This window comes from Macrobrachium nipponense, chromosome 2 (genome assembly GCF_015104395.2).
Source record: "Macrobrachium nipponense isolate FS-2020 chromosome 2, ASM1510439v2, whole genome shotgun sequence".
NCBI classification, from domain to species: Eukaryota; Metazoa; Arthropoda; class Malacostraca; order Decapoda; family Palaemonidae; genus Macrobrachium; species Macrobrachium nipponense.
The window spans coordinates 99696035-99718675 of NC_087201.1; positions in this window are offsets into that span (position 1 = coordinate 99696035).

The window sequence follows — 22641 nt, forward strand, 5'->3', positions numbered from 1 at the left end:
AGAACCCTCCCTCCTCCCCTCACATGGACATTTTCACTACAAACAAATTGAAGCCCTTTGCTGAGCTGTTAATCTTCTTCCCAGAAAGTGGGTGGGATCTAGTCACCTACTCAGACAGAACTGTTACCATGAATATCAAAATTCCAGCTGCTATGCGAGTAGAAACTACAGCAATATACAGTGAACCCCCGTATTTGCGGATTTCTCTCTGGGCCATGTTTACCCATTATTTGCGGGGATTCACCTATTCGCGGGATTTTTCCGGCGAAAATAATCACTAATTGGTGTATTTTTTTTATGTTATTTTCATGACTAAATACATTTTTATGGTACAAAAAACATTTATTTTACTAATTTTTCAAATACTAATATTGATTATACTGTATTAGGTAAGTTCAAAATTATTAAATGATATCACATAATAATAAAAATAGTAATTCTCTCTCTCTCTCTCTCTCTCTCTCTCTCTCTCTCTCTCTCTCTCTCTTTTTCTCATCTCTCTCTCACTCTCTCTCTCTCTCTCCTACAGAGATGTAGTTTTTTTTTTTTGTATGACAATTAAATGATTTACTATTTTCAAATATCAATATTAATGTATATAGCAATAATAGCAATTCATGAAAGAAAATACTAATGTGAATTAGTAAGGTTTTAGTTTATAAATTTGAAAATTTTGTACAAGTAACTTACCCAGCAGATATATACTAGCTATAGACTCGGTCGTCCCGACAGAATTTCAAACTCGCGGCACACGCGACAGGTAGGTCAGGTGATCCACCATTCCCGCCGCTGGGTGGCGGGGTCTGGAACTATTCCCGTTTTTCTAAGCCATAATTTCTCTGTCAGTTGAACGGCACAACACCTATTGTTCGTTCCTCCATCTTGGATTTCAACTCGTTTGCCGAGAATTTGGATTGGTTTTTTTTGGTGACGTATTCTGTTTTTTTTCTCTGGCTTGGCATACGCTTATTGTGGACTGTTTTTTCGACTTTTGGTTTTGACTACTCTTTCACGATGTCTGACGCTAAGGCTTCACCTATGTTTAAGATTTGCAGTAGGGAAGAATGTAAGGTTAGGCTGCCTAAATCGGCATTGGATCCGCATAGTATTTGCGCTAAATGCAGGGAGAATGAATGTTCTTTTATTAACACCTGTGTGGAATGCGAGAACCTTACTGGAGCTTGAATGGAAGGAATTATCATCATATGTTAGGAAGCTTGAGAGAGATAGAGTGAGAAAGGCTTCAGCTAGGTCATCTAGTAGATCTTGCTCATTAGAACAAGAAATTAACTCTCCATCTAACAATTTTCCCTTAGCCTCAGCTGCTTCTCCCTGTTCTGATCCAAGATTCTTCGTCAGAGAGGGAAAATGTAAAAGCTTCTATTAAGAAACTTCAAGCTCAGCTACGAGCTCTAAAACCAAGGTAAGAGTGGTGATAGTGACCTTGTGCAGTGTCCCCAGTGCAGTGGAGGGGGCGTCTGACCGGTTTCCTCATTGCGCCTAGGCCTAGACCTCTTCCAACTCCCAGGACCACAGGGGAGGAGGAATGTCGAAAGCCGCAGGGAGGATGCAGAACATCCCCAACGGTCAGGCGTCCCTTCGGCAGATCCTGTTGTTAAGTCCCAGGCTGCCTCGGATTTGCTGCAGAAAAAGGCGTCCTAAAGGAGTGTTTTTCGGCCTCAGACTCTTCCTCTCCTAAACGAGGATGGAGTTCGGCCTCCCGTTCGCGCCCTTTGAAGAGAGCCTGAAGGCGCCTAAAGGAGACGCGGCTGACTCCAGCCCAGAGCGTTTTCCCGAGGATTGGCCTTCGGGACCTAAGAAGACTAGACTAGAGGAGCCTGCTCTTCAGGATCCGACCAAGAAGTTTTTGGTTAATCTGCAAGAGCAGTTAGCTTCGCTCGTAGGCTCTTTTGCGAAGGACTCTACAAGGAGGAAGGATGTCTCGCTCCCGGTTAAGAGTTCCGCTAAGCGTCCTTCTTCGTATAGGAGAGAACTCTCACGATCTCCAGGGCGTTTATCGCCTTCGTCCGAGAGAACTCGTCTGATAGGAGTTGTTCTCCTGAGAGAAGAGCCCTTTCGCCCTATAGGCTGTCTTCCCGAAGCGCCCTCTTAATCGCAGCGAATCGAGCAGAAGTCTCGATCGGTTTAGGTGCAAGGAACCGGGAAACCGATTTAGGTATCAGGATCCCTTGGGTCTTCAGGACCAGGAACCAGACAGGCGCAAAGAGGCAGCAAGACGCAAGAAAGGGCGTCAAGAGCCTCTTAGAACGCAGGATTCAGGACGTCAGGATTCGGCTAGAAGGCAGGAATCAGGACCGCTATGAGCCAAGACGCCCCATGAGTCCAGGGCGCCATGAGTCAGGGCGCCAGGAGTCAGGGCGCCAGGAGTCACGCCCCAGGAGTCGGAGTCAGGGCGCCAGGAGTTAGGACGCCAGAAAACAGGACGCCAGGAGTACTTAGGCGTCAAGTGTTAGGGCGCCAAGAGCCTGTTAAGCAGCAGGATTCAGGACGCGAGGATCTTTTCAAGCGCCCTGAATCAGGACGCCAGGAGCCTAGCAAGCGCCACGAACCCGACGAACATAGACAAGAGTCTAGTAGGCACAAGAGTGTTGCCGACAGACAGGACCTCACTCCTCGTATAGGATGCTAATGTTCCGCGCTCCCCTTCTCGGGAAAGGAGTTCTTCTCCCGGGAAGAGCCAGATCACTCCAAAACGATCTCCTTCTGTAGATCAGTTGGACCAGGTATCGGAAGACAAGAGCCTGTAGATGTAGCAGTTTCGGACTACAAGAGACTTTCTCTTTGCTGCTAAAGGAGTTCGGAGACTCCCTTCATCCTGCGGACCCTCCTTCACCCAGGATCGTTGATGTCCAGCACTAAAGCTCTCAAATCGTCTTCCTTCGTTAAGATGCGCCCCGCTCTTTGTATGAAAAAGGCATTAAAAACTTTTTCAGAGTGGTTGACTTCCAGAAGGGAAGCGGGCAAGACAGTTTTTTTCCTGCCCTCCTTCCAAATTAACAGGCAAACCAGGAAGGTGGTACGAGACCAAAGAGCCGATGGGGTTAGGTCTGCCTTCTTCCGCGGATGCGGATTTTGATTCCTTAGTTGGACTCTGCTAGGAGGAAGTCGTTGCTGTCTGCTAAGGCGACTTGGGGCATGTGTGAGCTGGACCGGACACCTTCTAAAGGGCCTCTTTAAAACCCTAGAAGTCTTCAACTTTATGGACTGGGCATTAGGAGCTTTAGCAAGAGATCTCAGGACACGGACTTTGTTTCCATGGAGGAACTTTCGAGCGTCCTGGCTTGCCTGGACAGAGCGGTCATGATGGTTCTGTGGAAGTTGCCTCTCTTTTTGGTACGGAGTATTGAAGAAGAGATCTGTCTTAAGCTCTTTTCTTGCAAGAGCAGTATCACCCTTTGCAAAGGACATCTCTTCTTTTTGCTCCTTTATCCCCGCACCTTTTTCCACAAGAGACGGTTAGAGAGGTTTCGAAATCTCTTACTGAGAAGGCAACTCAAGATCTCCTCACGCACTCAGCCAAGAAGTTTAGGCCGGCAGTGCCTATAGAGAAAGAGAGAGACCCTCTTTTGTTCAGCCCTTTCGAGGGGCCTCCTCTTCTAGAGCCCCTCTTAGAGGTAGAAAGACCAGAGAGAAAGAATAGACCATCTAGAAGGTCCTTCGGGAAGTCTAGATGAACAGCAAGTCCTCCAGACGAAAAGTAGGCGCCAGGCTACTCCACTTTGCCAAAGTCCTGGGCGCAGAAAGGGAGCGGACTCCTGGTCCCTCTCTATCCTGGAAAAGGAAAATACTTGATCCCCTTCAGGGAAAATCCTCCCTTGACGACACTCCAGGGAGTTGACCGCAAGATACTCGGATCCGGTCCGAAAGCTTGCTATGTTGCAAGCAGTGGAACAGATGATTTCCAAGGAAGCGGTAGAACTGGTTCAAGATCTCCAGTCTCCAGGATTTCTACAATCGGCTATTCCTGGTACCGAAAGCATCGGGGGGATGGAGACCAGTTCTAGACGTCAGTGCCCTGAATTTCTTTGTCTTGAAGAAGAAATTTTGCGATGGAGACGTCTTCCTCTGTTCTATCTGCTCTTCGTCCAGGGGACTGATGGTGTCCCTGGACCTTCAGGATGCGTATTTCCATGTGCCAATTCATCCGGCAGCAAGGAAGTATCTGAGGTTCATGTTCCAAGGGGAAGTGTTCCAGTTCCGAGCGATGTGCTTCGGACTTTCGACTGCCCCTCAATCTTTACGAACATCATGAAGAATGTAGCTTATTGGCTACATCTGGAAGGGATCAGGATCTCGTTTATATCTGGACGATTGGCTAATAAGAGCCCAATCGGAGGAAAAATGTCTGGAGGACCTTTTAGTTACTCTGAAGTTGACAAAGTCCTTAGGACTTTTAGTAAATCACGAGAAATCCATGCTGACTCCCCAGCAAAGTATTGTCTATCTGGGGATTCAGATGGATTCTCGGGATTTTCTAGCGTATCCTTCGCAGGAAAGGAGACAACGCTGCCTAGAAAAGGTGTCAGTCTTCTTAAGGAAAGAACATTGTTCCGCGGGGAGGGAATGGATGAGCTTGCTGGGGACCCTCTCCTCGATGGAACAGTTCGTTTCCTTAGGAAGACTTCACCTAAGACCCCTTCAATTTTTATTGAAGGAGAAGTGGGATTGGAAGTCCAACAATCTGGGAGAGACTTTTTCCAATCTCGAAACGGATCAAGGAGAATATCCGTTGGTGGTTAGATCCACAGAAACTAAGCAAAGGAATCTCCCTTCGCTTACAGAACCCTCGCCTAGCGTTGTTTGCAGACGCCTCAGATTCAGGGTGGGTGGGGAGCGACCTAGTTCGCAAGAGGTGCAGGCATTTGGAAGGAGAACAAGTGTCCTGGCACATAAACAGAAAGAGCTAACAGCCATTCATCTAGCTTTGGTTCATTTCGAGGAACAGGTCTCCAGGTCTGGGGATTCAGATTCACTCGGACAACAACAACCAGCCCTCGCTTTATATAAAGAAGCAACGGGGGGGACGCATTCCTTTTCCCTGTACGAGTCAGCAAAGGATCTGCTGATTTGGGCACAGAAAGGAAGATCTCTCTCCTCACAAGGTTTGGTGCAGAGAAAAATGTCCGGGCAGATCTGTTAAGCAGAAGAAAACCAAAAAGTCCTACCCACTCGGAATGGACTCTCAATCCTCAGATTTGCCAACAACTTTGGCAGCTGTGGGGAAGGCCCAATATAGACCTGTTCGCGACCAACAAGAATCACAGATTAGAAACCTATTGCTCCCCGATCTCGGATCCTCAAGCAGTAGCAGTAGACAGCTTTCTGCTAGATTGGACGGGCTTGGACTCTTACGCCTTCCCTCCTTTCAAGATAGTAGGAGAAGTATTGAGGAAGTTCGCTTGCTCGGTAAGGAACAAGAATGACCCTCATCGCTCCCTTTTGGCCGGCTCTCGATTGGTTCACAGAGGTGGCTGGAGTGGTTAGTGGATTTTCCAAGATCGCTTCCACGAAGGAACGATCTTCTCAAACAACCCCACTTCGACAGGTTTCACAAAAACCTCCCCGCTCTAAGTCTGACCGCCTTCAGGACTGTCGAAGGACTTGTCAGAGCAAGGGGCTTTTCACGAGAAGTGGCGAAGGCTATTGCAAGAGCCAGAAGAGTCTCACTTCTAAAGTATATCAGTCGAAGTGGGGAGTTGTTTAGAAGATGGTGTAAGGAAAAGAAAATATCCTCCTCCAGTACTCTGTAACTGAAATCGCAGATTTTCTCCTATATTTGAGAAAAGACTGTAACCTAGCAGTTTCAACAGTGAAGGGTTACAGAAGTAGCTGGCCTCAGTTTTTTCGACATAGAGGAATAGATCTGACAAACAATAAAGATCTTCATGACCTTATAAGGTCTTTTGAGACCACGAAAGGACATGTCATCAAGAAGCCTAGCTGGAACTTGGATGTGTCCTCAAGTTCCTAATGTCGGGAAAATTTGTACCGTCTCACGCAGCTTCTTTTAGGGACTTAACAAGAAAGTCTTTATTCCTTCCTTTTTGCGTTAGCAACAGCCAAGAGAGTGAGCGAGTTGCAAAGCTTTGGAAGGTGGTAAAGTGGGGTTTAAGAAAGATTCAGCGATTTGCTCCTTTCAACCATTTTTTCTAGCGAAAAATGAATCCCTCAAAGCCTTGGCCAAGAAGCTTTGAGATAAAAGGAATATCTTCATTAACGGGGATAGAACTAGAAAGGACTTTGTGTCCAGTCAGGGCACTCAAGTTCTACCTGGAGAAGAAGAAGTTGCTGAAAGGTACAGAGGAAAGTCTTTGGTGCTCTGTAAGAGATCCGAAAAGAGCGATTTCTAAGAACGCCCTTACATTCTTCATAAAGGATGTAATAAGGGAAGCTCACCTTAAATGCGAAGAAGAGCATTTCAAGGTTTCTCAGAGTGAGAGCTCATGAAGTGAGAGCCATAGCTACGTCTATGGCATTTCACAAAACATGGTCGCTTCAGGCTCTGATAGAGTCGACATTTTGGAGATGTAATTCGGTGTTCGCCTCGAATTACCTCAGAGATGTTAAAGTTTCGTACGAAAAGTGCTTTGCTCTGGGAGCGTATGTTTCGGCGAATTCAGTGCTGGGTGGGAGAAGGGGCTGAGGCTAATCCTTCCTATTTAGTTTAAGGCTTAAATTACTGTTTATTGGTGGTTGTTTTTATTGGTTAATTGATTGTCAGAGGGAATAGGGACCCTCTTACAATTCATAGAGTGTAACAAGACTAACATGTCAGGTGATCGGGATTGGCTTCAGTGCTCTTTGTGATTTGTTTTATAACCTTAACTCTGTCATGTAAGAGGGCGAGTCCCCATTGATGACAAAAGGTCAAGGCTCTACATGTAAGTGGGTCAGCCCCCATTGGTACGATCCAGTATAGGCTCTGTCGCGTAGCGGGCCTAGCCCCCATTGACACGATCCAAAGAGTTATTCAACCATAGGTTCATTCCTCGTTGAAACTCTTGAGGCAAGCAGACTCATCGACAGTAGTCATGAAGTCTTCAGCCCAATAAGGTAGGAACTATGGATTATGTTATCCAAGAACATAGGTTGTTTTTTCCCTGTTTTTTTTAATGTATTTAGTTTAAGTATTATTTTGTTTGTAGCTGTCTCTTTGCCCGCCACCAAGGGTGCCAATCAGCTAAGTATATATCTGCTGGGTAAGTTACTTGTACAAAAAATGATATTGTTAAGATACAATAAAGTTTTGTACATACTTACCTGGCAGATATATACGATTAATGGCCCACCCACCATCCCCTCAGGAGACAGGTGGAAGAGAAATTATGGCTTAGAAAACGGGAATAGTTCCAGACCCCGCCAGCCAGCGGCGGGAATGGTGGATCACCTGACCTACCTGTCGCGTGTGCCGCGAGTTTTTTGAAATTCTGTCGGGACGAGAGTCTATAGCTAAGTATATATCTGCCGGGTAAGTATGTACAAACTTTATTGTATCTTAACAATATCATATTATGTAAGAATGAAGGAAATCCCAGTCTTCTCTCAACTGACTCCAGGTACTAAAGCTGTCAATTATCAAGTAATGGGACTGGAGGGAGGAGCTGTATGTTGTTTGCCACCAAGTGTTCATGCAATTTCTCTCTCTCTCTCTCTCTCTATCGGTTCCCTCTTCTCTCTCTCTCTCTCTCTCTCTCTCTCTCTCTCATCACATTTACTGAGATTCAGAATTTTTATAGTACATGTACTATATGTTTTAATACTTTCAAATAATAATAATGATAATAATAATAATATTAATATAACTGTAATTACAAAATTCATATTACGTGATAGTATTTTAAAGAAATACAATAATCTATCCATTTCACTCTTTTAATTAAGGATAATTCCTCTCTCTCTCTCTCTCTCTCTCTCTCTCTCTCTCTCTCTCTCTCTCTCTCTCTCTCTCTCTCCACACAAGATATGTATGTCATAGTGGTAACTCCCTCCCTCTGTTTCGCTGGAAGCATTATAAGTATTTTCTTTGAGAACAGAAAGATTCTCTCCTCTCTCTCTCATCTCTCTCTCTCTCTCTCTCTCTCGTCTCTCTCTCCTCTCTCTCTCTCTCTCTCTCTCTCTCTCTCTCTCCTTGAGATGAAAGAATTCTTATGGTACTAGTATGTAAAATGTTTATTGATATTTTCTGTTGTTAATAGTAATAATAATAATAATAAAACTGTAATTACAAAATTCGGATGTGGTAGTATTTTAAAGATAAAAATTACCTTTTTATTTCACTTACGTAAGGATAACTCCTCTTTCTTACTGAGATGAGAGAATTTTTATGGTAGATGCATATTTTTATTAATATTATCAAATAATAATAATAATAATAATAATAATAATAATAATAATAACTAACTAATTTCAAATGAAAATTCTTCCCATCGTCTTTTCCTGTTATCAGTTTCCCTACCTTCTCATAACTCCAGTGACGCTAGGAGCTAGGAAGCTGTCAACATGTCAAGTAAAGGTGCCATACAATGGTCAATGAATTTAATGGTTTTTATGCAATTCTCTCTCTCTCTCTCTCTCTCTCTCTCTCTCTCTCTCTCTCTCTCTCTCTCTCTCTCTCACTGAGATGAGATCATTTTTATGGTACATGTATGTAATAAGTTTATTATTAATATTTTCCAATAATAATACTATAAGTATAATATCAATACTATAACTGTAATTACAAAATTCATATGTGAGTTTTTTAAATACAATAATCTTTCCATTTCACTCTTTTAAATACTGTAAAGACAACTCTCTCTCTCTCTCTCTCTCTCTCTCTCTCTCTCTCTCTCTCTCTCTCTCTCTCTCTCTCTCTCTCTCTCTCTCTCTCTCTCTGCTGCAAATGTTAGAAGTACATATGTATGTACCTATATATCTTTAATGGTGCTAATGTTTAGGATTACTTTGAAATTATATTAATACAAACTCTAAGATTAATACATTAATATGATAATAATTTAAGGTAAATTTGATGTAGGATGTTATATAAGGTATACAATTGGTGTTTCTATTTCTTCTCTCTCTCTCTCTCTCTCTCTCTCTCTCTCTCTCTCTCTCTCTTTCTCTCTCTCTCGAATCCTCATCTGATCATCCTCCTCTCTCTCTCTTCCTCTCTCTCTCTCTCCTCTCTCTCTCTCAGCAAAAGAATTGATATACAGACAAGCATAATTGTTCAGTCCTCTCTTTCTCTCTTCTCTGGAAAAGATATATGTATTTATCATAAAGAGTTATTTTCTCTCTCTCTCTCTCTCTCTCTCTGTTTTTGACTGTTTATATATTTGTAATGGTAAAATGTTTAAGATGACTTTGAAATGATATTAATAATACCAATTCAATGGTATATTTGACGTAGGATGATACTTTAAGTATACATTTGGTATTTGAACTTTCAAGATAGGCAGATATAGGTATTTTTAGAAGGGAGTTCTAACTATTCCCGTTGGGGTCCCTGGTACACATCCCCCACGAATACAGGGGGAACACTGTAATCACTGGGTAAGTATATATATAATCCTATTTTACCATTAAAATGACAGTTAATTGTACAGGCAGTCCCTGGTTATCGGCGGGGGTTCCATTCTTGGAGGGGTGCTAAGTGAAAACTGCCATTAACCAAAAATCAGAGATTTATGATGCCAATAACCAGTTAATGGCACCATAACTATACTATTGACATCTAATGGCGCCGATAATGGAAATTCGGCCCATTATGGCGCCATAAGTCGCTGATTTTGTGCCATAAAACCGGATCGCCATTAACTGACTCCACTGATAACTGGAGACTGCCTTATACACAGCCTTTACTAAGATTTGCACTTCATATGGTTTATAAGTCTCTTACATTGTAAGAGGTGCACTATGAAAAAGTATGACTAGAGACAATGAAAAAGTACACATGTACAAGAGTTGCATATACAGGCAGTCCCCAGCTTACGACAGGGGTTTTATTCTTGAGACGCATTTGAAGCCGAAAATCATCGCAAGCTGGAAAATTGTCAAAAATCATAAGAAAACATTACTTTGTAAACTGCATTTTGATTGCATTTTTCATCAAAAAACTTTCAAATGTTGATTATTTTGCATTTTTGGAGTCACATTTCTTCCATCAGATCGGCGTTGTAAGCGCCATAACCCTTAGAACATGTGTCATAAACCTGGAAATAATTTCTCATGAATATAATTGAAAAGCGTTGTAACTTTGTAATATCGTAAGCCAGCTACTACCTGTAACGGATTTTGATGTAGGAAAAACCTATTTTTGGTAGCCACTGTGCCTCCTCAAAGGAGTTGACACTCTCATGGTCCTCCCAGGGCTATAACACAGACCAACCAATTACAGCAAAAAAATTCTCTTGTAGTTGGTCTCTGCCAAAATAGTGCTTGTTGGCACAGTGATAGAATATAATGGGCTTAGGACAGGACAGATCCATATACTATCCTATAACTGTTACCGAGTTTCTACATCACACTCACGGATGTGGCATAGCCTGATTCGGCCAGCTTCGTTGAATCCCAGGTCTGTGCAAGATAAATGTTCACCCCAGTCCCATGCCTCTTTGGCAGGGAAAGTAGGTGGGTTTGAGGGCTTAAGCAGCTACTGAAAATAGATTTTCCGATGTCAAAACCTGTTTTTTGACAGCGTAGCCACTGTCTGTCCTCAAAGGAGCTTACAAAAGAAATTGACAGGTTACAAAATGGCATAGCTTCTAATAGATAAATTCTAACAACCCAGATTATTTTTTCTTCTGAGGTATAGTCACAGGTTGTTAACCATATTCTATATTCCAGGTACCCATAGTGTTTGGCAATAAAGAATAGGGAAAACCACATTAACCCTCTTACGCCGACTGGACGTATTTTATGTCTACATTTTTTGTCTCCCGTGTGCCGACTGGACGTATTTTACGTCGACTTATAAAAGTTTTTTTAAAAACTCGCGGAAAAATACTTATAGGCCTACCAGCCTAAAACTTTTGAATCACGCGCCTTGGGGGATGCTGGGAGTTCACGGATGAAGGTGTTGTTTTGTTTACAATTGTTACGCAGGCGCGCAAGCGCGAATTTCTTTCTTGCCGCACTAAAAAGTATCTGTGACACATCTCGGAAATTATTTCGTCACTTTGACATAATTTTTGTACCATTGTAAATTAGCCATTACATGAAGTATTATATATGAAAATGTGCGCATTTTTATGTAGAATACAACAATAAAATACTCATGATTGTAGCTTTTATCAGTTTTGAGATATTTTCATATAAATAATGATAATTGCCAAAATTTCAACCTTCGGTCAACTTTGACTCTACCGAAATGGTCGAAAAACGCAATTGTAAGCTAAAACTCTTATATTTTAGTAATATTCAATCATTTACCTTAATTTTGCAACTAATTGGAAGTCTCTAGCACAATATTTTGATTTATGGTGAATTTATGAAAAAACTTTTTCCTTACGTCCGTGCCGTAACTCTTCTGAAAAAAATCATACATGCGATTGTGGTAATGTTTGCACCATTTTAAAATTAGCCGTTACATAAAGTTTTATATATGGAAATGTGCGCAATTTCATGCACAATACAACTAAAAACAACCCATGGTTGTAGCTTTTATCAGTTTGGAGATATTTTCATATAAATAACGATAATTGCCAAAATTTCAACCTTCGGTTAACTTTGACTCTATCTACCGAAATGGTCAAAAAACGCAATTGTAAGCTAAAACGCTTATGTTCTAGTAATATTCAAGCATTTACCTTCATTTTGCAACAAATTGGAAGTCTCTAGCACAATATTTCTATTTATGGTGAATTTATGAAAAAAATAACATTTTCTTTACGTCCGCGCGGTAACTCCTCCGAAAAAATCATACGTGCGATTGTGGTAATGTTTGCACCATTTTAAATTAGCCATTACATAAAGTTTTATGTATGAAAGTGTGCGCAATTTCATGTAGAATACAACAAGAAATAATTGAAGGTTGTAGCTTTTCTCATTTTTGAAATATTTTCATATAAATCACGATAAATAGAAAAAAAACCACGTTCGGTCAGCTTTGGACTCTACCGAAAATGGTCGAAAAACGCAAATTGTAAGCTAAAACTCTTACAGTCTAGTAATATTCAGTCATTTATCTTCAATCTTGAAACAAATTCAAAGTCTCTAGCAAATATTTAGATTTATGGTGAATTTAAAAAAAAATCTTTCCTTCCCTCCGTGTGCGGATTCTCCGCCACAAATCTCTGAAATGCGTACGTCCCATTCTCAGAATATTTGCTCCGTTTCATATTAGGCATTTCATAGAGTTTTATATATGAAAATGTGTGCAATTTCATGTAGAATAAAACGAAAAATATTTGAAGGTTGTAGCTTTTCTTATTTCCAAAATAATTGCATATAAAAAATATATATATAAAAAAATTCGACATTCGGTCAACTTTAACTCATCAGATATGGTCGAAAACTGCAATTGTAAGCTAATACTCTTACAGTATAGTAATATTCAATCATTTGTCTTCATTTTGAAAGAAATTGGAAATTTCTAGGACAATATTTAGATTTATGGTGAATTTTTGAAAAAAATATTTGTTTAAGTCCGTCCGAGTTTACGAATTCATGTATTATTTTGTGATAATATTTTCTTTGTGTTGCTTTTATTGTTTTACAATGTGTTATATACCAAAATGATTGCAATTTAGTGTACATTACAATGAAAAAAAAAGTAACTTGTTACCTTTAACCGTTTTGCGCACAGCGCGATTTGAATACAATTATATATAAAATTTCATTTTTGCGCTATCATATATTGCATTATTTATACGTGATAATGATAATTTTTTTCATTTCTGATGGTTGCATACTAAACTTCAGCCAATGACAAAAAAAGGAGCCAAAAATGAACTCTTAATCTTGAAAACTAAGCACGCTGTGAGTTTTTGAAAAAAATATTTTTTCCGCTTCCACGCTCACTCTGAAACACCTGCGGCACATGGGAGACAATTTTTCTTTTACCGCTTCGGCGTAAGAGGGTTAAGCAATATATATATAATTCTTGTGGTTTTGAAGGTGGCTTACCTAATTATGTTGGGTCTGGCTGCAGAAATATTGCACCTTCCCCAGCAATATCTCAGCATGACCACCACTCTCATGGCAATAGTGTTTCAGGAATTTTTTTTTTTCAAAGTAAAGCCACAGGTTATCGGTAGTTTCTTTATTCCCGATACCCATTTACATCTTGCAAATAAAGAATGAATGTCATTTATTAAGGACATGGCACCCTGATTGTCAACATTTATTTCTGTTGGTTTGTCGAAAAAATTTTTGAATCCAAGTTCCTAAAGCAGTTTTCTGAAATAAACTACTGTTTTTTTCTTCACAAAATGCTACAAACTCTGCTTCATTTGTTGATTGTAGTTATTCTCTGCTTCATGCCTCTCCATGATATTGGTCTCTCCTGCTAGAATTATTACAGATCCAGTGATGGATTTTCTCCCATCATGGTCATTTGCATGGTCTGCTTCCAACCATGCTGCTAAGTGTTCTTGAGTTTTCTGGCCGTAAATGGCTAAATCTTGAGTTGTCGAGATATAGTAGCAGATGTTTTGCGTTCTAAAGATCTTGTTTGTGAGGTTCTTGGTTTTATCCTGTGGCAAAAGCAATTTATAAGCTACCAGTGGTTGTATTCTGTTTCACTACATTTTTCATCTTCTGGGCCTTTTTTGTCTACTATTTAGGACTATAATGGAGTTGACAACCCTTTTGATTCAGCAAGATATTGATTTGTTAGCACTTCTTGAATGTAGTCTTTGGTGAATCAGATTTGTTAATGGATGTATTTAATGGAAAGAATGCCTTTCCTAGATCTTTTCTTGAAGTCTGTCACATATTGGGTAGGCGCAAAAATTGTTGCTATTAATAATAAAACATTTAAAAACAAACCTAATTATTACAGTGAATGGTGTTACTAATGATAAAATACTGAAAATAAGCCAAATTATCATTCTGTTATCACAAACTTACAAAATATTGCTTATGATACATCAGCAGTTAGCCTTATTGTATGGGAAGCTCAAATCATTTCACTGTACCTCCTTCCCAAGCATACATAACCCACACCTGATAAGAACTGTTTTACCTTTAGGAAAAATTTATTTACATATTCTCTAAATAAAATAAAAAACTTTCATCCACTAGCTAGCCTGTCACGTACTGTATTTTTTTAAAATTTTTTTAATTTTTAATTTTGGTTTAGCTTATAAATTCTTTATCGTTACTTGCTTTATTTATTGTTAGTTATTAGAGTCTCTGGAGGCTTAGGAAAACACAGTGCAGGTTTCTTACTCTATTAACACTATTGTGCATTTCAGGGCCGTGTCTAATTGGTTTTCGTCAATAAAATCTTACTGAAACATCGGATATGGATCATATTTTGGTAATAACTATTTGAAGCCCTGGCCTAATTGGCAAAAATATGCACTAATGTCTAATGTTGATAATTAGGCACTTATTGGAGTGAATCACAGAAATTTCAAGGGAAACTTAGCTAAATTTAGTAAGCATCCAGAGGGAGGCTACTTTTGACGTTAAACGTGACATTAGGCATAATAGCAGTGTTCCCAGTAGTGTGACAATGACAGTGGAAACAAATATTGGACCCTCTTGTTGAGAATTACGATAATATTACGGTTTCCATTGGTGATACCATGGGTAATGAATAAGAATTTGGTATACTGTATAAATATGACAGCATTATAGCAAAGGAATTTGGTAAATATACATATTGCAATACTACTATTTTCATTGTACAATTTTACATTGACTATAGGAATACATAGCAATTATAACCCAATTTCAATATACATTTTCTTGATCAGTTATGCAAAACTTTTGGAACTGGTGATACACAATCATATTGAAATTAAAATATGATAGTTTAGAGGTGTTTGGTAAGATATTTTGGCCCGATATACCTGGTAACCTTGCAGAATAGTAAACATCGCCGAGTCGCAGACGATACGTGACTGCAGTTTCACCTATGGCAAGCCTAGCAAATTGTCCTCTTGGCGGCTAGACTGCTTTCATTTTGCGTGTTTTTACAGTAACTTCAAATTCATAAAAAAAATAAGCATAGATAAAACATGGAATACATTGGCTCATGGTAACCACTCAACAACCCTACAACAACGTTAGTTTCAGTTTCAAGCGCAGAATAATAAATGGGGAGTTGTGTGATATACTAAATACTTTGGATTTGTTATGGGACTGATCATGCATTAAGGAAATTAAGGTTAGAACATTTGCGTTATGTTAAATTCATTTAGCAGGAGTAACAGGTACATGTGAACCAGAACTTTTGAGACAAAATGAATCAACAGAAACTCCAGGGTAACAATGGTTTTCACAGTGTGTAAGACTTGGTGCATATTTCATGTCAAAGGAAACGTGAATTGTGCCAAGGAACTTTATTACAGAATGAATATTCTCATTTTATGAGAGAGAGAGAGAGAGAGAGAGAGAAGGGTAGGTGTTTGTGTGTGTGAAACAAAACAAGAATCCCATATACTACTACTATTATTACTACTACCAACATCTGAGTCTTCATTCCTAAAGTATATGGGCAGGGTGTCCAGTAAAGTATGTCATACTACAGTATAAATGAGTGGAGGGCCTTCAGTAATGACGTTTCACTAGCCTCCCTTTGGGTGCTTACTAAATTTAGCTAAGTTTCAGTTTCCCTTAAAATTTCTGTGATTTACTCCGATAAGTGCCTTTATTATCAACATTAGACATCAGTGCATATTTTTGCCAATTAGGCCGTGGCTTCAAATAGTTATTTCCGAAATATGATCCATATTCGATGCTTTGGTAAGATTTTATTTACGAAAACCAATTAGACACAGCCCTGAAGTGCTCAGTAGTAAAAGTCTACATGAAATTACAAGTTAAGTATATGACTACAATCGAAGGGTGAGCCTCTCTTGAATCTTCTAACCTACAACTGTGAGGTTCTGGACCCCACACTGCTTCTGCTTAGGCTCCCGCTATTTTCTATCTGCTCCTCTGCTCTCTCCTTGCTTTCTGCAAGGTTCTTCAAAGGAAATTGCCCCACCTACCATAGGCGAAGAATTTGCTACTATCCTGCCTGTTAGTGGTCCTTATTGGTTGAAGATTATCTACTGCCGTCCCTTGGGTGTAATTGATGGACTTAAATCCTCCCCTTGTGGGTGGAACTAATGACATCACCAGAACTGTTGAGTTTCTGGTAAAAGATCAAAAGCCCAGGTCACAGGTGAGAATTTTAATGGGAGTGCTTAGATTAAAACTTTGCGCATGTTATAGCTATTGTTCAAGACTCTCTCTCTCTCTCTCTCTCTCTCTCTCTCTCTCTATCTCTCTCTCTCTCTTCTTCTCTCTCTCTCATTTCTCTCTCTCTATTTGTTTACTAATGGTTCTTTCTAATTTCTTTTGTCTCATATTTATGCAATTCCTAACTCACATTCTCCTAGCTATCATTACATCACTCGGTCACCTACCAAACATTGTCTTCAATGTTTTTTATATGCACAAGAAAAAGGAAACTAAGAATGGGTAATAAATGCAACAATGTACATAACAAAAATTGTTCTCCAATTGTGGAGGGAGGGATATAAGTTCATTAAAATATTATTTAAAAGATAGTTTAAAAAAATAATCATATTAAATGTTAAACATACCAAATTACAAGCATATTACATCATAAGTATAATAAATGAACACTGAATAATATTGTGTAACAACATACGTATTAGATATCTATAATTATGTTTTTCATGTTTTTCTTAATTTTCATCCTGGAAACAACAGTGAACTGTAGGTAATTGAGTAATGGAACATTGCAGAGGCATTTCAGATTTAAATATTCCAGTACTGCCAAAGAGATAAATGCATCTCATTTTTTTATTCATTTGGGTTGCCAAAAAGAATCAATTTTAGCTTTTATTGATGTCTTCAAATTCAGGGCACAAGAATGGATTTGGAGTTGCCTTTCTGAATTTTGCTCCAAGTAAGGGATTGCCTGATCATATGTAAGGTTTTACTTTAGAGCATTATATGAATTTAATGGCAAGGAAATTTTGAGCATTATATGAATTTAATGGCAAGGAAATTTTGAGCATTATATGAATTTAATGGCAAGGAAATTTTGTCATTCAGAAATAGATATTATATGATTGTTTGTGACAGTATTTATTAGCTATTGGACAATTTATTCCCCATCTCCAAGGAAGCTAGAGATGTTGGGTGGCAGAAATAGTTTTGCTGGGTATCTGCTCATCTTGGTGTGGAAGAAAATAAAAAAGTATACTTCATAGCTATGGAGGATGTAAATATTATTATTCAAAATAATTTCCCTCTCTATGTGAAGGATATGTACCTAGTAATTTCCTTATTAATTACCTATTCATTGAAGCTAAAGAAAACTGTTCAAGAAATATCAAATTCCACACATTACTGGAAATATGTAGAATAGATAAGAGCATCAGTACTATTGCAGCTTGAAGATTTGCCATGCAAGGCCAGCACACAGTTTTCTGATTAGTGCAGGCTCCAGGCCTGTATGTCTGGTGCCTCTGACAGGTATTTTGTGATTGATCATCAAAGAGTTAAGACGTGAAGAAGACATAAATTGCAAAGATATAAGTGATGATTATTCACTTTTAAAACATTTTACAAACTACTTTTAATGAAAAATATTCTTGAGGGAAATAGAATTTCAAGTAAGATTGCAATCATGTTCTCAAGTTTTGGGATAGATGACTTCATAGTTTATTTTACTTTATTGAGTGTGATTAGATGAAGCTTTCTGTGATCAGTTGCTCACTTGTTAGGTTAATCTTCCTCAGTACATTGGAGCTGCACCTTAACTTATAAAACTGTATAGTACCTTGACCAAGGGTGACTAGGAAATAATTCCAATAAGAGAGGTAACCTCATCCTGTCCTTTACTAAGTAGTATGCTGATTTAAATAGTCATCTTTTTTTATTACAAGACAAATATTTTACTCTATTTCTCTAGATTGATGGGAAAATGTCTTCTGCATCTGAAATTAAAAGTGACACATATGAAGTCCAGCCTAATCACATCCCATCAAATTCAACGGCACTGGAACCAAGTGAAATTCAGCCGCATTGTTTGCAGTACAGTGATGATGGTTCAACAAAGTCAACTTATTATCAGCATGATCCAAACATTGCTTTTATTCCCACACCACCACCATCTGGTACTCAGGTAAATTTTACTGCTGTGATAGTTATTGTGATCCCATACATGCAAGCTTGATTCAGTAGACCTCTTGAGCTGCCTAACAATAACAGTATAATAATAATAAGTAATAATAATGATAATACATATAAAAATTAGCATATCTATTTGTTCTGATGCCGTATACTAACCCTGAACTACTATCGTAGGAGAATCCTGGATATCAATCCGGTACCTACCAGAAAAACTGGTTATTCCTTCCCCTACCCCTAGCCAGGTACTTGCCCTAGGGGTTGAAGATCATGACCTATGACCTGGTCACCAGTCCTTTCCTGGTTGCTGTAGCGGTCACACGCAGCTTGTCGTCCGTTACTGGCCTGTTTTCCCTTTGTGTTTCCCTGTGTGTTGTGTGTTTTCCCGTGTGTGGTTGTTACCTTTTGGGTATGGAATCTTCGCAACGGTGTTGCCCAGGTCCTGAAGTCAAGGCTTGTGGGGCGTTTATTTCGCCAGTGAAGATATACCCCCATACTTTATGCAACAAGTGTCGTGGTTGTCCTTGTTCGCTTGAAGCCGCATGTGGTGAGTGCTCTGTGTGGACAAACCACCAATGGGATCTGCCCTCAGCGAAGAGGAAAAAGAAGCTCAGATCCTCCTCCAAGAAGACTTCGTCAGAGGTACCTTGGTGCAGAAGTGGTAGCCGCGTGCCAGGAGGTCCTTCACCTTTTCCATTTCCTCATCAGGATTCCCTGGCGGAGTGTCAGCAGTTTCCCCCGTCTGGCGATGTAGCCTTTCTTAAGGAGTGTTGGGTGCAAGGTGGTCTGCAGGGCGTCCCGTCGATGGAGGCCCTGGTAGTGGCTCTGCATGCTCCAAGAATCTGCCTCCAGCTGGTGAGTGTCCTGCTCCAGAGCAGAACGCTCTGCTCGGTCTCCCTTGTGCCCTGTGGGTCTGTCCTCATCATCCTCCACTGTCCCAGCCACCTCTCAGGAGGTGGGGGATCTTCCTGGTAGGCGGCAGGAGCCGACGGAGTCGTCAGTGGTCCCCTGCGGCCTGTGGTCCAGGACACCCTGTACCCTGGGTAGGTCTCCCGTGAGGGAGGAGGTGTTTCTGTTCTGGGGCCCCTCCTCCTCCCCGCCTGGGTCAGCAGGGCTCGCAGGTGGAGCAGGCTCCCGGGTGGAGGCTACCCCCTATCTCTACCATGCTGATCGCACCAGCCGCTCCACCCGCTTACCCCAGGACAGGAGCTGCAGCGGGAGAGACAGAAGAAGGGGTCATTTGTTGGAGGACAGCTCATAGTCAGACACTTCATCGTACAGGTTCTCTCATAAGAGGCGCTCTTGTTCCAATAGGAGGTGTTATGGGAGGAGTCGAGGATGCTCTTCTCCTCCTCCCTGGACCACCGGTCCAGATCGCAGCCGTGACCGCAGGGGTCGGAGTAGGAGCGGCCGCTGCCGGGACAGCTCGTTTCGCACGCACAACCACTCTCTGACTGTCCGGTTGCTGAGGTCGGTTGCCAAGCATGCGGCTCCCGCGGGATCTCCTTGCGCGAAGTGTGATGCTCTCCCTTGGTATGTCCTCCTGCATCTCGGGTGGAACTCGTGCCAGATCCAGTGGCCCAATCGGCCCCCTCACAGTCCGGCTGTGCTCCTTCCTGTTTTGAGCCTCCGCTCCTGCCCGACGTGCACTAGGAGCAGAGTGCTCCCTCTCCACACTTCCTTGGTGGCACGCCCCCCTCGTCCAGAGGGTGGCCCATGACGGCCTCTCTGGCGTGCGGACGCCGGGTAGGCTTCAGTTCTTGGTAGAGGGCCCCAGGTTGACCCGGCAGCCCTCTCCTCCTCTGTCGCCACAGCCGGTGGCGGGCCCCTCTGCTTTCATTGAGAACTTCGAAGACAAAGCCCTTGCCTCAGAACAGCCTGCAGAGCCCCCTGGAGGTCCAAGGCCCAACGGACGAAGGTTCCGCGTTCCGCAGGGTGCTCGGCATAATCCGGGCAAAGAACAGGTTGGCGAAGCCTTCCACTCCCCCTGACTCCAGGAAGGTTATGCAGTAGACCAGCTCTTTGGAGGACAGGTTGAGGTGAAGTGAACCCCTCCCTGTCTCTCCCCCAGGCACCGTACTCCACCGAGGTGCTGGCCCAAGTGGAGGAGGTAGTGGCAGGTGCCAAGAATTCCCTAAGGGCCCAAGGCTCAAGGCTCCATGAAGCTCCTCTCGGCTACCAAGGCCAGGCAGAGGAAGCTTTCGCTCCGGAAGGCATGTCCCTGGCACCGAAGTTAGTGGAGGGACCTCTCACTGCTCTCACATCGGGACTCTCAGAGGAAAAACTGTTGGCAGGCCCTGTCTCCTTTTCCAGCAGGAGGCCATGGCCATGGAGTCCACGGCATGGACCTCCATCCATGTCGCGTCATGACTCAACCTTTGGACAGGTGTGGTAGCCAGGTTCATGACAGAGCACAACCTTCAAGACGGAGGTGAGCTGGCCACCTTTAAGGAGCTAGGTTTGTCGGGGGGGCAAGTCCCTGGGCTTCCTGACTACCCAGTTGCTCACTCAGTGGACCAGCTGGGTCTTGAGGAGGCAGGGAGGTGAAAGCACTCGGGAACGCGTTGGTCTCAGGCGAGTCCCTTTTCCCGGACCATCTGGTGGAGGAGGCCCTGGAGCGTTGGAGAAAGACTACTCAGGACTCCATCGTATACAGGGCTTCTTCATCCTTTAGACAGCCGGCTCATTGAAGAATCCAGGACCCTCAGAAGCCTAGACAACTAACCAGACACATAGCGTGTCCCTCCACAGGCAATCTCGATTTGTCCTTCTGAGGGTTGGGTGCTCATGGGACGCAGTAGCCAGCTTTGTTGGCTGGGTTCCAACTGTAAAATCCAGTGTTGCCATCTACAGATCATTGAGATTCTCTCTCTCTTTCTCTTTTGCTGATATATATGAGATAATTTCTATGGTACATGTGTATGTTTATTAATATTTTCGCATAATAATAATAATAATAATATAACTAATCTCAAAATTCACATGTGATAGTATTTTAAAGGAGTACAATAATCTATCCATTTCACTCTTAAATAAGGACAACCCTCTCTCCTCTCTCTCTTCTATCTCTCGCTCTCTCTCTCTCTCGTCCTCTTCTCTCTCTCTCCACGCGAGATACTAGCATGCGCTAGTGGTAACTCTCGCCCTCTGTTTGGGCTGGAAGTGTATGTATAAGTATATCTTTAAGGACATTACTACATTTTATGGTAAAATAATAATATACAGTACTAGTTTACAAATAACATTACGTTTAATGAGATTGAACAGTAACAATAACAATCTCTCTCTCTCTCTCTCTCTCTGCTATTGGCTGTTTATATATTTCTAATGGTAAAATGTTTAAGATTACTTTAAAATGATATTAATAATACCAATTCAATGGTATATTTTATGTAGGATAATACTTTAAGTAGACATTTGGTATTTGTGATTTCACATTCCATTGTTCCCTTGTAAAAAGAAAATGGATGTCTCAAATAGTAATAGTATGAAAGAAAATGTGCATGACCGATACATATTATGGGGGGACTGAATTATTTTCACATACGTAACTAAGTCATTCAGTATGTACATAGTATGTATTTATGTATAAACATAAAATGTAATATTTGCTTTAAAATAGTATTAATAATATTTCAAAGATTAATATGAACCATGATAGGATATTTTATGTATATTTGATGAAGGATGGTCTGTAAGGGATACTTTGGTGTTTGCATGTCCCAGGATAGTTTTATGAGCATTTTAGAGGGGGTTTCCAAACATTCGCTGATTCTAACTATTCGCGGGGGGGTCTGGTACACATCCCCCGCGAATACGGGGGGACCACTGTATGTATATATAAATTATATTATATATATATATATATATATATCTATATATATATATATATATATATATATATATATGATAAATAAATAATAATTATATATATATAGTATATATAATATATATATATATATATATATATATATAATATCTATATATACTTATATATTATATATATATATAATATATATATATGTTATATATATATATTATATATATTTATATATATATATATATATATATATATTAATATATATTCTAATATACCCCCCAGTAAGGTATAGTATTCGCGGGGGATGCGTACCAGACCCCCCCGCGTAATAGTTAGAATCCGCGAATGTTTGCAACCCCTATAAAAACGCTAAAAAACAGCCTATTTTGTTAGTTAAAACTTGAGAAAACTTGAAAAAAAAAACCACTAAAAATTTTCATTCTTGTTTTTTTTTAATAGTTTTATCACAAAAAGTGTATTTTATGATGAAATTGATA